Here is a 14576-nt window from a genome sequence, read left to right on the forward strand (position 1 = left end):
CCAACAAAATAAGGGTTTACACACCCCTCAAGCAATTCATATCTAGATCATCAATTCTTAACAAGTAATATAACAATAACATTCATAAATTAATATAATAATCAATGGAATTACCAATTTAATATAATCTTAACATAAACAGTAAAACCCCCAATTATTCCAAAACCTAACTCACGGGCACTTTTCTACAATTTAGTTCTCTCTCCCAGATCATCATTCTTACAAATTAAATATATATTTCTAATCCTCAACACACAGAATCTAATGGGATCATCAATTCCTCAAACAGAAATAATCCAATTTTTCCAAAACCTAGCTTACTAGCACTTTTCTATAATTTCGTTCTCCCTCCCAAATCATCATTCTTATATATTTCTAATCCTCAATACATGTAAAATCTAATGGGATCAACAATTCCTCAAACAGAAATAAATATTAAATTACTCATAATCTTAAGGGACTCTTCCTCTACACAATTCCCTCATGTAACTCTACATACAAATAATCCCCTTTTCCCCCGTACCTGGATAAAGAGTAGATGAAACTAAAATAGAGATCTCCTTGGTCTCCTCCTCTGAGTGCGCCTCGATCTTCAAAGAGTGTAGAAGGAAAAGAAGAGAATATAGAAGAAATGAGTCAGAACTGAAATAAGTCAGAACTGAAAGGTGTGCTTTTTGGGAGTGCCAGAGCTCTCTATTTATAGGCATCAGGCGTCGCCGGAATGGCCCATTTTAAATCCAGAACGGCCCGTTCTGGACTCTGATGGCATGTGTAAAATTTACATCCAGAACGGCCTGTTCTCAAACCAAAATGGCCCGTTCTGGAACCCACAACGGCCATATCTAGAACGGCCCGTTCTCAATTAGGGTTTTAGGCATTTTTGGTGATTTGGAACGCCCCGTTCCAAATTGGTAACTCCCCGTTCCAATTTGGGAACGCCCCGTTCCCATCTAAAATTTGTAGACAATTTTTGTATTTTAGAACGGCCTGTTCCAGTCTGGGAACGACTCGTTCTGAACTACAAAATCACTCTCGTTTTAGTAGTTTGGAACGACCTATTTTAGGCTACTAAATCACCCTTATTGGGCATTTGGGCCCTCAAAAAATCTGTGAAAATCATGCTGTTACATTAATTTTCTTTCCAAGTTGAAGCTCAACTTCAGCTTTAAAAGATTTGAAAACATCTAGGGATTGAGACTTCTCATGAATTAAAAATAGGTAGTCGTACCTTGAATAATCATCGACGAACGTAATGAAATATTGTTGCCCATTCCAAGATGTCGTAATTGTCCACAGATATTTGTGTGAATTAATTCCAAAACGTCTTTAGTCCTTTCGGCACCTAATTTTCTTGAATTTGTTTGTTTACCTTTAATACATTTAACGCAAACCTCTAATTCTGACAAGTCTAAAGGTTCAAGAATCTCATCCGACACAAGCCTCTGAATTCTCTGTTTAGAGATATGGCCTAAATGCTTATGCCATAAGGTGGCTGGGTTCTCATTTATTTTACGCTTTGTACCACGAGAATCAATGTGAAAATTTTCTTTATTGGAACTAACTACATCTAGTAAATATAAATTATCAATTAAAGAACCAGAACCGACAACATTCGAATTTTGATAGAGGCTAAATTTATTATTTTCAAATGAACAAGAAAAACCAAATTTTTCCAAACTAGAAATAGAAATTAAATTATGCCTAAAAGACGGTGCAACAAAAGTCTCAAATAAATCCAAATGAAATCCAGTTTTTAACTGTAATCTAAATGTTCCAATAGCCTCCACTATGACCTTGTTGCCATCACCCACAAAGATAAATCTTTCATTATCACTTGGCGGTCGGCTCCAAAGGCAATCCTACATGGATACACTAATGTGAGAAGTAGCACCAAAATCTACCCACCAAGTATCATGTGGTACAAAAGCTAAATTAACTTCAGAATAAACAAAAAAGAGAAAATTACCTTTCTTTACATGCCAGGAGGCGTACTTGGGACACTCTTTCTTCATGTGCCCAGGCTTCTTGTAGAAGAAGCAAGTAAGTGTGTTCTCATTCTTTTTGACTTTCTTTTGCTGAGAAGTCCTTTCTGCAACATCCTTATTATTCTTTCTCTTCCTATTCTGATAGCTTGACGCTAAATGAGCACTTTCAGTCTTTTCTCTTTGCTGCCTTTCCTCCTCTTGCACACAGTGAGAAATCAATTCATTCAAGGTCCATTTATCTTTCTGACTATTATAACTCACCTTGAATTGTCCAAAGTGTGTAGGAAGGGAAATTAAAACTAGATGCACGAGCAAGTCATCAGAAAGCTCTAACTTTATTGCTTTGAGTTTTGACGTGATATTAGACATTTCCATAATGTACTCCCTTATGTTTCCTTTACCTTTGTATATCATAGAGATAAGTTTAGCAAGCAAACTGCTTGCATCAACTTTCTCATTACTGGTGAAATACTGCTCAACAACATGAAGAAAACCTTAAGCATTGTGGCTCTCAGAAATAGAGCCCCAAAAAACTTCTGGAACAGATGGCTTTATGATCATCAGACACATTCGATTTGAGCATTCCCACTTTTCAACCTTATCCTCATCTGGGTTTTTCATTTGGAGTGGGTTTCTCAGCATGAAGTACAAGATCAAGATCCATGCAGCCAAGAATTATCTCAACTACTTCCTTCCGGGCCTTAAAGTTTGTCCCATTAAGCATGGGTATACAATTAATTTGAGTAGACAAGTTAACAACACTAGCAACAACAATTAATAGAACATAGATAAAAAAAATTTAATTACATGCTCACAAAGTAAGAAATAAATAAATAAAACATGCAGATTATTTACATAATAGACCCATTACAAGATACCGAGCACAACATTAATTCTTTGTCTTTGGACATACAAATCAACTTGTTAGTGGTACTCTTAATGCAACGATCAAATATTGACAATTAATTCTGTCAAATAGTAGCCTTTCTTTGGATCGACTATTATTCACATGATTGTAACTTTATAATTGTCACATATTTATTATCACAAGCATGTTATTATTTGGCAAAATTGTGTCTTCCTTTGGGATGAGCACAAATTGCATAAAAAATCTCATAATAACATCTATTGTAATTTTTAATTAAATTAATTTCTATAACAGGGGTTGCTTTTTGGCAATATATTACATAATTAATTTAATTAAAAAATTAGTAGACAATTAATTAATAAAGAGGGTTTATAATCTGCCAAAATTTGCACTCAAATTTGATATAAAATATATATATATATATATATATATATATATATATATATATATATTTGATTTTGAACATAAATACATAAACATGCAGCGGAAAATTAAACCATAATTCCTAATTCATAAAATTAGGGTTCATAAGAATTGGGATTTACCATTTGTTGGGATAAATTTCTTAATCCAAATAGAAATTTTTCATTAATCAATATTAAGAACCGTTGTCTCAGATTACAGAGTTAAGGTTAATAAAACGTACCTGTATCCATTGACGTTGATCAAAAGGTTGTAGCAGAATAGTCTTTTGGTGCAATGATCTTCCTCAGCCAAATCACTGGATTCCTTAACGGGACTTGATGTTACTCTTTTGATGGGGAGACAGAGAGGCATGTGTTTCTGATTTGGCATATTGGGGACCATGTCTATCTTTACAATTTTAAACCTATTAGGGTTCCCATTAACCCCTAACGAGCCAAATCTGGTTTCCACTTATTTGGGCCCATATCAGTTTTTCCTGTTGGCAATTTAAAGGTTCACTAAAATTATATCACTTTTATTAAGCCCAACTAAATGTAAATAACTAATATAAATACTACAAATAATATATGTAGCCCACAATAATTATTAGAAAAAAAAATTTCTAACATTTACATCTATTTTGAAATATTTAAATTCTTATTAAAACTAAATAAATTTAATTATATAGACTTAATTGATCCAATACAATCCAATCCACTCATGATCATTTTGAATTAAGTTAGATTTCAAAAAATATATTACACAAACTTGACCCAACTTAATCTATTATATTTTGATTGAATCAAATTACAGATTCATTCAAAATCAATTCAATTCAAACTCAATTCAACACAACCTCGCTTGCACCCTACACCTTTCCCTTCAATACACCCATTTATATGCTTCTTCTCACATCACAAGGTTCCTCAACAATAAAATCACTACTACAAGGCACGCTATCTACATTGGTTCTTTAAAATCATCTACATCGATTCTAAAACCGATGTAGAAGAGAGTGACGTAGTAAATGTATACAATTTTACATCGGTTTTAAAACCGATGTAGAATAGTCATAAATCTACATCGGTTCTTATTATAACCGATGTAAATCTATATGCAATTCTACATCAGTTTATTGCATAACCAATGTAAATACATTCTCTCCAGTCATAGGACTGACATTACCAGCAAGCATACCATACAATTCAAAAGCCATCTATAGGAGCCATTATGAAAAGAACAACTACTTTATTGGACAACTTAACACACATTATGAGTGATGTAACGTAACACGCATTATGTTGCCATCTTAAGGAGTTGTATCAAGTATTGATATCACATCCATCACATTCATCGTTGTCGCCACCGGCCCGAAACGGGCTTTCGGCATTCGCGAAGGATGGTTGGACTCTTTTATTTTGGTTTTGAAAATGTATTGGATTATTAGAATGACTTGTTCTCAAACTGAGACCTTGTCGATCTTATCCAATTTATTTATTAAAAGTCTCACTAATCCATATTAATCCCAAGCGGGACCCTCCATGGTTTAGTGGTTTTCGCAAAAGGAGGGTTCGTGGAGTCGCCACCAATGTTTTACTCAAAACATTGGAAAAAGGGATAAGGCAATTGATTTAAAAATCAACTTTGGCCGCTACAACCAGAGTTGGGTAAGGGAGTCGGTTACGTGTGGGGAAGGTGTTAGCACCCCACGGCGCCCCTTTCGGGTTCCCTATGACAGATTATTTTTAAAAGAACAGTATAAAATTACTAAATTACCCCTATTTATTCTAAGCAATTATAAATTGACTATCTACATGATGACAGTTTAAATATGCACACAGAAAGCAGTAAAAGGAAGGATTGAAGGGAAACCTCTTGAAGCGTGCTTTTATATATTGAAAGAACTGGGAAGCGTTTTGGCGTTCCCTCGCTCTACAAGCCCGCTCCTCGCTCTCCTAGAACAAAATTTTTACTAAGGGAATCAAAAAGATTTCCCCTCGACTAGGTTCGATCCTCAAGCAAAATGGCTCGGGGCTCAAGAACTTCGTCGGATCGACTCCCAGAGAGATTTCTAGGGCAGAACACTGCTCAAAAACCCCAGAATACTCAAGGAGGGAGTCAAAACTGTGTGAAAAAGTGTGGAATGACGTCCAATTGACGTCATATTTATAGGGAATAGGCGCAGTACGGCCTACAGGGCCAATACGGCCGTATTGAAATTTTTGAACTTCAATACGGTCGTATTGGAGTTCAATACGGTCGTATTGAAAGTCAGAAATTTCAATACGCCCGTATTGAGTTCGCAGTGGTCGTATTGAAGTGTCAATACGGTTGTACTGACTTCAGTACGGCCGTATTGAAGCTTCAATACGGCCGTATTAAGTTCAGTACGGCCGTATTGGGCTTTTTCCCTCCACTTCCTTATTTTTAGCTATTCTAAGACCTCTAGACCTACAGAGAACCCTCCTAGGGCCTTCGAGGAGTCCTTCTGGCTGATTATCCTTCAGTCTTCGAGAGTCTTCAAGCTTTATTTCCGACCCGGACAATTTTAGGGGTCTACAGCTGCCCCCCCTTTACTTAGTCGGACGGCCTTTTGGTGTATCGGCTGACAAGTAAAGGAGTTGACCCAATTGTCCGGGTATTGCGCCGACCTTCTGACTTGTAGCGTCTTCCGGTGGAAAAATGTTGAGTAGCCTCTCCAGGTGGGTGCATACCTCGGCGCTTTTGACATCCTCGGTAGCTGAGTTTACCTTCTCCAAGGTCAACTTCACTCGACGCTCGAGCCGGAAGTTGGACATCAACGCGCCTCTGATGACGCTGATGGTTGAGTACCGCCTCTCCAGGCTTAGTCTCGCTCTTTGTTCGAGCCGGAAACCAAGCACCTTTGCGACGACGGTGAGCAGTGTGAGTTTTGCCTCTCCAGGCCTTGCTTTGCTTGTTGCCCAAGCTGGAAGCTGTGAGTACCGTCTCTCCAGGCTTAACTTCACTCTTTGTTCGAGCCGGAAGCTAAGTACCCTTGTGACAACGGTAAGCAGTGTGAGTTTTGCCTCTCCAGGCCTTGCTTTGCTTGTTGCCCAAGCTGGAAGCTGTAAGTACCGTCCTTCCAGGCTTAGCTTCACTCTTTGTTTGAGCCGGAAACTAAGTACCTTTGTGACAACGGTAAGCGGTGAGTACCCCTTTTCCAGAGATAGCTTCGCTCATTGCCCGAGCCGGAAGCTACATACCTCCGTGTTTGTGACGACGGGGTAGCGTGAATATCTCCTTTCCAGGGATTTGGTGATGATTTTGTCTCCACAGTCCACGATGCTGCTTCGACGGTTGTTTTTTGATTTTTGTGCCGCTGAGGGCTGGATAACGCAGGGATCCGTCTAGGGGATGTGCAGTCATTCACAGGTTCCTGTGCCCCAACTTGCATTGCATTGTTGGTACCCTTGGGGAATTTCTGACTCCTTGGGGTATAGACACAAAGATGCTCTTTCTGATGTGAGCGGTGCCTTATGATTGGCTGACGTCCTTTCGACGTTGGTGGAGTATCCCGGTTATCCTTGTTCGGGTAACTCTTTTTGATTTTCTGATTTTTCGCTGCCTCTGTGTAGGCTGTTATCCGCTGGGGATTCTGGATGTTGATTTTGATTTTGGTGCCACTGAGGGCTGGATAATGCAGGGATCCGTCTACGGGATGTGCAGTCATTCACAGGTTCCTGTGCCCCAACTTGCGTTGCATTGTTGGTACCCATGGGGAATTTCTGACTCCTTGGGGTGTAGACACAGATGCTCTTTCTCTCTGAGTTGAGCGATGCCTTATGTTTGGCTGACGTCCTTTTGACGTAGGTGGAGTATCCCGGTTATCCTTATTCGGGTAACTCTTTTTAATTTTTGGATTTTGTTGCCTCTGTGTAGGCTGTTATCCGCTAGGGATGTTGACATGTTGATTTTTTTGACTGGCCTCTTCTGTTAGGCAGATAGTCTTGATGTTCGATGTTTTGGCGGGATGCCAAATTCCGCTTGGGGAATTTTATTAATCTTTTTGATTTTCTTCCCCTTTTGTGGGGATGCCTCTTGGATAGGCGATCATCCACTGAGGATTGATGTTGATTGGCCTCTTTTGTTAGGCAGATCATCTTGACGTTCATTTGTTAGGCTGAGAGCCAAATTCCACTTGGGGAATAGTTTATTGGTCTTCCTTTTGTAGAAATGCCTCTTTAGTAGGCGATTGGGGATTTGAAGTTTTTATTCATCCCAGAGTATTATTTAGAAAGCCTCTTCAGGCTTAGCTTCACCCATCGCTTTTGAGTTGGAAAGCTATCCTCCATTGGGGAAGTTTAAAGTCCTTAGACATTTTTCTTGGATGATCAGGCCTCCTTTGGGGATTTCGCTGATCGCATTCTGATAGCTTTCACTGGGGAATTTGGCCCGTGAGTGTAAGCTTGAGATATCTCTGGGGAATCGAGCCTTTCTAGGCCCAACTGTTCTGAAGGAAGAGTATTGTTTCTGCGAGCCTCTCCAGGCTCAATTATTCTGAGGGAGTATTCTTTCTGCGAGCCTCTCCAGGCTCAATTATTCTTTGGTGTGGAGGATGAGGAGTATTTCGGCGAGCCTCTCCAGGCTCAGTTATTTTGAGAGTATTCTTTCGGCAAGCCTCTCCAGGCTCAATTATTCTGTATGATGCTGCTGATTTTCTGAATCTTTGTATTTTGCTTGCTGCTGTCATACACAAGCAATTTTCTATTTTTCTATTTTATGCAGTTGCCTCATGATAAGGTCTTTGAATGTGCAACTAATGTGTGTGATGCACAAATGCAATACAATTTTTATTTTTGTTCATTTATTTAGAAAAGTGAGTGGCTCTCCCTATCTTCTTCTTCTTGGAGGACTTTCTGTCATTGACGCGAGGGAGTATTTTTGTGAGCCTTTATGCAGGAGATTATGGATTTTACAGGAACCCCTCTTTTATTGACCGATTATTAAGAGTTTCGTACAATTTTTAGAAACATCAATTTAAAGGCATAATCACAAGGTCAAGAAAGAAAAGAAACAAATGGATATTTTATTGATATTCACAAATGTTTACACAGAAAGATTTACAAAGGGAATTTCTGAAGAATGGCTGGCCGAGGTGGGCTATACATTTTTGGCTTAAACAATTATATTTGTAATTGCTGCTCTTCCCGTTTCCCTAGTTGTTTCGGGTGAGATGCCTGAGCCAGGAGTGTAGATACTGCAAGACGCTTGCTTCTAGAAGATTATCACTTGAACCGCCTTTCGGTTTTCAGTTCACGTGATCGTTGCTTGCTTTACTTTTTGCATCTTATTCTTTTTCCCCTAATTTTTGCCTAGGACGTGTCCTAGCGGGGATAATTTTGCCTTTGTTTTGCCTAGTACCCTTGTACTGGCGGGCTTTTTGTTTTGCCCTAACTTTTGCCTAGGATGCCCTTTTTGGGTTTTCATCCTAGCGGGCTGATGCAAGCAACGTCTTCAAGCATAATACTTCTTTACCATGTCAGCGTTGACTGGGTATCGAAGTTCTTCTCCGTCCATGTCTGTGAGAATCAATGCTCCTCCGGAGAAGGCTCGCTTCACCACGTATGGTCCTTCGTAATTTGGGGCCCACTTTCCGATTTTGTCCTTTTGAGCTGGTAGCAATTTCTTTATCACCAGCTCTCCCTCATGGTAGATTCGAGGATGGACTTTCTTGTCAAAAGCCTTTTTGATCTTCCTTTGGTAGGCTTGACCATGGCATATGGCGTTCAGTCGTTTTTCTTCGATAAGGTTCAATTGGTTGTATCGACTTTGAACCCATTCTGCCTCGGAAAGTTTTGCTTCCATGATTACTCTCAGAGACGGTATCTCGACTTCAACCGGCAGAACTGCCTCCATTCCATAAACAAGGGAGAATGGAGTAGCTCCTGTGGATGTACGTACTGAAGTCCTATAACCATGGAGAGCGAAGGGTAGCATCTCATGCCAGTCTTTGAATGAGACAACCATCTTTTGTACTATCTTCTTGATATTCTTATTGGCTGCCTCAACTGCCCCATTCATCTTTGGTCGGTATGGGGAAGAGTTGTGGTGCTGAATTTTGAACTCTTTGCACAGTTCTTCCACCATCTTATTGTTCAAATTGGATCCATTATCAGTGATGATTTTGTCGGGAATACCGTATCTGCATATGATATTCTTTCTGATAAAAGATGTTACCACCTTTCGGGTCACATGAGCATACGATGCCGCTTCTACCCATTTGGTGAAATAGTCAATGGCCACAAGGATGAACCTATGTCCATTGGATGCCTTTGGCTCGATGGGTCCAATAACATCCATGCCCCACATTGCGAATGGCCATGGTGAAGCCAAAACATTAAGTGGCGTTGGTGGGACATGAATGTTGTCGGCATATGCTTGACACTTGTGGCATTTCCGGACGTATTGGTAACAATCCCTTTCAATGGTCGACCAATAATATCCTGCTCTGAGGATTTTCTTAGCCATTGCAGGCCCGGGAATATGGGTACCGAAAACCCCCTCATGTATTTCTTTGATTACATTTTGAGCTTCGACTTGGTCTATACATCTCAATAAGACCGAGTCATAATTCTTTTTGTAGAGGGTTTCTCCAATCAACAGAAATCCCATGGCCCTTCTTCGGATATGCTTTTTATCATTATCGCTGGCCATATCAGGATATTCCCCTTTTGACAGATATTGTTTGATGTCATGGAACCATGGATGATCGTCAACAGCTTCATCTATCAGTAGGCAGAACGCTTGCTTATCGTGCCGCCGGATATTGATGATGGGCATTTCATGCTCCTTATCCAAGGCGAACATCGATGAGAGCGTAGCAAGGGCGTCAGCAAACTGATTCTCCTCCCTTGGAATGTATTCAAAGATGATACTTTGGAAGAATTGTGTCAAATCTTTGATATGCTCAACATATGGTATCAGTTTAGGATTTCGGACTTCCCAGTCACCTCGTAGCTGATGGATGACTAAAGCCGAATCTCCAAATACTTTGAGTTTGAGGATACCATTGTTGATAGCCGCTTGGATTCCTAACGCGCAAGCCTCGTATTCGGCCATATTATTTGTACAGTCGAAATTGAGTCTTGCTGTTAGAGGGATATGCTTTCCTTGTGGGGAGATTAACACTGTCCCAATCCCCTGTCCAAGCATGTTGGAGGCTCCATCAAAATACATGGTCCACGCATCGTTCTTGGGATCTTCATGTTGTATACTCATTATATGTTCATCGGGGAAATCATCCTGAAGGGATTGATAATCATTGGTCGGCCCATGTGCTAGATAATCAGCTAGGGTACTGCCTTTGATGGCTTTTTGTGTGACATGTATGATGTCGAATTCTGATAATTGTACTTGCCATCGGGCGATCTTCCCAGTGATTATTGGCTTGTCGAACACGTACTTAATTGGGTCCATTTTGGAAACCAACCAAGTAGTATGCCTTATCATGTACTGCCTGAGCCTTTGTGTTGCCCACGCCAACGCACAGCAAGTCTTTTCTAATGGCGTGTAGCGGGTTTCATAATCAAGGAACTTTTTGCTCAGGTAGTAGATGGCTTGTTCTTTCTTTCCAGTTTCGTCCTGTTGCCCTAGCACGGCTCCCATGGACTCATCAAGCACTGTCAGATAGAGGATTAATGGCCTTCCCTCGACAGGTGGCACCAATATTGGTGGATTGGCCAAGCACTGTTTGACCTTGTCAAAAGCTCGTTGACAATTCTCATCCCAAGTTTCGGAATGATTCTTGCGCAACAGCTTGAATATTGGTTTGCACGTGTCAGTCAACTGTGCGATGAACCTTGCGACGTAGTTCACCCTGCCGAGGAATCCTCTAATTTCTTTCTCAGTTTTAGGAGGAGGCATTTCCATTATTGCCTTTACTTTATCGGGGTCAACCTCTATGCCTTTTTCACTGACGATGAACCCAAGAAGCTTACCCGACCGAACTCCGAAAGTACACTTAGCCGGGTTTAGCTTAAGCTGATACTTACGAAGCCGATTGAATAATTTTCTCAAATATTGGATGTGGTCCATTTCGTCTTTTGACTTTGCGATCATGTCATCCACGTATACTTCAATTTCTTTGTGGATCATATCGTGGAATAGAGTCACCATCGCTCGTTGGTAGGTGGCCCCCGCATTTTTAAGTCCGAAAGGCATCACCCTGTAGCAGAAAGTTCCCCAGGGTGTAATGAAAGAAGTTTTCTCGCGGTCTTCTATATTCATCTTGATTTGATTATACCCCGAGTATCCATCCATAAAGGAATAGAGTGTGTTTGTGGCGGTGTGATCCACAAGTGTATCGATGTGGGGCAAGGGAAAATCGTCCTTTGGACTGGCACGATTCAAATGCCTATAATCAACACACACTCTAACCTTCCCATTCTTTTTGACGACTGGCACAATGTTAGCCAGCCATTCGGGATACTGGGATACAACCAAGAATCCCGCGTCCAATTGTTTTTCCACCTCCTCCTTAATCTTTAAGGACCATTCGGGCTTGATTCGTCGAAGCTTTTGCTTAATAGGTCGAAACCCCTCTTTTAAGGGCAACTTGTGTTCGACGATGTTGGAGTCCAACCCGGGCATATCATGGTACGACCATGCAAATACGTCCTTGTATTCCCTCAATAATTGAATTAATTGCGTTTTTATTCCATCACTGATACGGGTCCCAATGTTGACCTCTTTCAATTCTTGACCCTGCCCCAAATTCACGGTCTCCAATTCTTCTTGATTCGGTTGGAGTAGACGAGCTTCTTGATCTAGCAGTCTTTGCAGATCCGGAGAGATGGTCTCCTCATTACTGTCCAGCTCAACCCATTCACCTTCGGCTTTCGGATCCCGGTCAGAGCGAGCAATCACAGACATAATTATTTATTGGTTCTGTTTAGGTTTAGAGTTTATTAATATTAATGAGAGAGAGAGAATAGAACAAAATGAGAGAATAATGTGTGAAAAATGCCTTTTTATTGATATATGAGTGTAAAACTGTATAAAACCCTTTATTTACATGAAAAGGTCCTCATGATCTCGGGTACTGATCATGAGTCCCTAAAAGAAAAAATGTGGAGGGGCCCTATCATGGCTTGCCCTTCTCTCTACTCCTGCTGCGGTAGAGGATTCTTGCTCACGTCGGGCGCCGTCGAATCGAAAGTGACCCACCCAGCGTCGATAAGGTCTTGGACCTTATACTTGAGAGCTCGGCAGTTCTCCGTTGAATGCCCCTGTGCCCCCGAATGGTATAGACATTTGTCTTGTGGATTGTACCAATCGGGGTAGGGTGGATTCACCTTCTTTGGTGGAATGTAAGCAATAAGACGCGCCTCTACTAGCTTCGGCAGGAGATCGCTATAAGTGGTCGGAAGTTTGTCAAACTTCTTCACAGAGTTGTATTGCGATTTTCCTGACTTCGAAGCGGAAGAAGACGGAGCAATGGTTACAGCGTTGACTCCTCCTTCTTTCTTCTTCCCAAAGGCCTTCTTAGCTTCATATGGTTGGGAAGGCTTAGCCAGCTTTCCACTTTTAAGTCCTTGTTCCACCCTTTCTCCAATGGTGATGATGTCCGAGAAGAGTGTCGTTGTGTTCCCTATCATTTTATCGTAATAGGGACCAGTCAACGAGTTGATGAATAAGGACACCGTCTCCTTATCCGACAGCGGGGGCTCTATCTGTGCCGCCAACTCCCTCCAACGTTGGGCGTATGCCTTGAAGGATTCATCGTTCTTTTTACTCAAGGCTTGAAGATCTGACCTATCGGGTGTTAGGTCGATGTTGTATTTATAGCGCTTGAGGAAGGCGTCGGCCAACTGCCTCCATGTGTGAACTAGATTTCCATCTAGTTGCATATACCAGTTAAGTGCAGTTTCAGCTAAGCTCTCTTGAAAGCAGTGGATCAAGAGCTTTTCATTTGTGGCATATGCAGCCATCTTGCGACAGTACATGGTGAGATGACTTTTAGGGCAAGTCGATCCCACGTACTTTGGGAAATCTGGCACTTTAAATTTAGGAGGGAATTGAATGTCCCTCACTAAACACATGTCGGCGGCGTCCTTAATGTCAAAGTCATGCCCCTCCATAGCCCTTAGCCGATCCTCGAGGGCATGGAATTGTTCCTTTGAGACCTCGGGCTCTTTTATAATAATTCCTGCCCCAAGGGGTACGGCGTTTGGAGGATCTTTTTCATGCTCTTCTTCCTCTCCCTCATGATGGGACCCATGATCACTATGATGAGAATCATGGATATTGTGATGACGCATGAGTTCCATCATTTGCGCCATCTGCTCTTTAAGCTGTGAAAGCTCGGTTGTGAGCTTCTTGTTTTGCTCCTCCAATGCTTCCATTTTCTTGATTTTCCGTGCGCGCGTAAGGACAGAGAGATGACCAGCCACTTTCTAAAATGAATGTTTAGTTAGTTTATTTTATGGAATGCATACACTCTTTAACATGAGCTTGATAAACCTCCATCTTTAAGGCGCTGCCTTTTTAAGACGGAAGTTTACCACCCTTCTTTATCTATGATTTCTCCCCAACGGAGAAACTCTATAGTCATGGGTCTCTTTCACTCATGTCAAGAGGTATTGGTGATCCTAAAATGTATGTTTTCATGAGGATGCATGATGTCTTATTGGTAATGATGTACATGCTCCTCACTTTTATTATATTTTCACACATGGTCTTTCCTCTCATGTCATGGTTTTTTATGCATGGGGATTATTTTTAGACCTTATCACGAGGTTATTTATTAATGCACAAACAATTGCACATAAGCATTTACACAAACAATTCACTCATCCACGAACAGTCACGAGCAAATTACGAGGTAGGGGTCTCCTGCAGAAAAGTGCATATTCAAGGAGGATCTAACTGTTCTCACTTGGTCAAAGGCCCCCAAGGTGCCCCCATTATAGGGACCCAATTCCTCTTGTCGTAGGTCGATGGAAAGTTCCAACGCACCGTCGGACTCAAGTTCATGGTTATCACCTTGAGTGATGTTTTCCGACAACGGTCTCATAGGCTCCTATAAACCCATCAACCGGCCGTACTAACATCCACTCCCTATGGATTACCACTCATGCCCCCGGGTATAGAGGGAACTGTTGTGTGCAAAGGTTTGTGTGCAATTTTATTTCAAACATTTGCGAAAAATTAAACATACAACAGTTATTAAAGCCAAATAGATAAACATGTTATCATACAAGTGAGGGGTAATAAAGTAATTTTAACTATTATTTGTTAAAAATAATCTGTCACTAAATGGGACGGACTCTTCAGACTTCCCCAGTGGAGTCGCCATC

Source organism: Cajanus cajan, chromosome 10, assembly GCF_000230855.2.
Source record: "Cajanus cajan strain Asha chromosome 10, NIPB_CcT2T_4, whole genome shotgun sequence".
NCBI classification, from domain to species: Eukaryota; Viridiplantae; Streptophyta; class Magnoliopsida; order Fabales; family Fabaceae; genus Cajanus; species Cajanus cajan.